The sequence below is a fragment of the Panthera uncia genome, chromosome A2 (genome assembly GCF_023721935.1).
Source record: "Panthera uncia isolate 11264 chromosome A2, Puncia_PCG_1.0, whole genome shotgun sequence".
Lineage (NCBI taxonomy): Eukaryota > Metazoa > Chordata > Mammalia > Carnivora > Felidae > Panthera > Panthera uncia.
In genome coordinates this window covers 112,873,509-112,875,163 of record NC_064816.1, presented here as the reverse complement: position 1 = coordinate 112,875,163, position 1,655 = coordinate 112,873,509, and the positions used below count along the sequence as shown (strand labels likewise).

General features: G+C 38.8%; 1 non-coding gene across 1 annotated transcript; it reads right to left on the bottom strand.

Annotated features, from left to right (window-relative positions):
• Window positions 1-873: 873 nt before the first annotated feature.
• LOC125931102 (U6 spliceosomal RNA) lies at window positions 874-982 on the bottom strand. The gene has a single exon (XR_007460359.1). It is a non-coding gene; the product is annotated as a U6 spliceosomal RNA (small nuclear RNA).
• Between the last annotated feature and the right edge of the window lie 673 nt (window positions 983-1,655).

Sequence of the window (1,655 nt, the reverse complement as noted above, 5' to 3'; positions counted from 1 at the left end):
CTCATTAAATCAAATGCTGCATATGGAACCCCTTCAAATGCCATTATTGGCGATATGGGGCCCTTTTCTAAGCCCTTATAAACATAGACAGAGACACTTGTGCATCATTAGGCATGCTATGCCAATCACTCATCAAGACAGAATGACTAAATGGGCTGCTAAACACCATGAAACATATTAATGTTACAAAAAATTTGGAATCATCTTATACTTGATGTCATATAGGCTTTGGAGCACACTGAACAAATTTTCTCACTTGTGCAGAGCTAACTTACTCAATTGAGGAAATGCCTGAACATAGCAAAAACAGAGTAGGCATGGGCCTCCCTGAATCCTGCTACACCTAAAAGTGACGAGCCTGGCATTTCTCCTGGGGCAGGGTTGAGGGGGTGGTAGGGAGACTGGAAATTGGGAGTGAATGGGATAGAACCTGAGTCTGGAGGCTGAGGCAGTAAAATAGGGAAAGGAAGAGGAATGAAGCCACAAACACCCAGGTGAAAAAAGTTCATGAACCAACCTTTGTAAATCAGGAATGGCTCTTTTAGGTTCAACATGGCGGCCACACTGGCAGTCAACAAAGGTGTAGGACTTCCTAGGAATGAGCTGGCCTTCCCTCTTCCAGCACTGTCTTAAAGCAGAAATTCCCAAACGGTGTTCCTTAGCACATTAGCACCCAGAGATATTAATGGCTGGGGAAAACAAACACTTCTGCACCACTTTGGTTTAGAAAATGCTGGATTAAACAAAGTCAAGCAAATTTATTTCATGCTTGGATCCTTTAATATACTACCATATATTGTAACGCCTTCAAAGTAGGACTTACCATGTAGGGTTTCCCAGACCTTTTGAGTTCAGAATCTATTTTATTTATATAAAAATATGGAACACTTCACAAATTTGCATGTTGTCCTGGGACAAGGTCCATGCTAATCTTCTCTGCATCGTTTCAATTGTATTATATGTGCGGCCAAAGGAGGAGCACTGGACCTTTTCTGGTTTTTTTTTTTGTTTGTTTGTTTTTTGTTTTTTTTAATCATAGATTATCTCAAGACACATGTTCTGAGAAACACCTCTTGGGAAACAATATCCTAATTTATTTCAGATTAAATTCTCCTCTAGCAATTTCAGTGTGAAATTTCCAGATAAAAGAAAATTGCCAGAGAAGTGAAAGATTCATCAAACCAACGTTTTGGTGACATGCAAGGAAACCCAAGTGTTCTTTTGATTCACTTATTTAAATTGTTTGTGTGGGTAGTTCCACATTTGAAAGGCACAATGACCCCATGTTTAGATTATTTTTCTCTCAGGCAACTACACTAAATTAGCTTTGCACCCCAATAATTAGGCCTTGCCTAAATGGTGCCACCACCTTGGAACCTGATGTCAATGTGGCTGTCAGTCTAAGCATGGCTATGCTATGAGAATAAGAAGAATAAATACAGTTCCTAATTTCCAAGTCAAAGACAGTGTGAATTGATATTACACAGTAAAATGCAATGAGATTAAATCAATAACATCTGCAATAAGGCATAATGAAGGTAAAATTATATCTCTGGCTTCCTGAACAGCTGTGAATCTATTTTTAATGATCCTCATTTTTGGCAGTCAGCTAACAACTTCTAAAATGTCCTAGAAATTGGATTGTTAAGCAGATG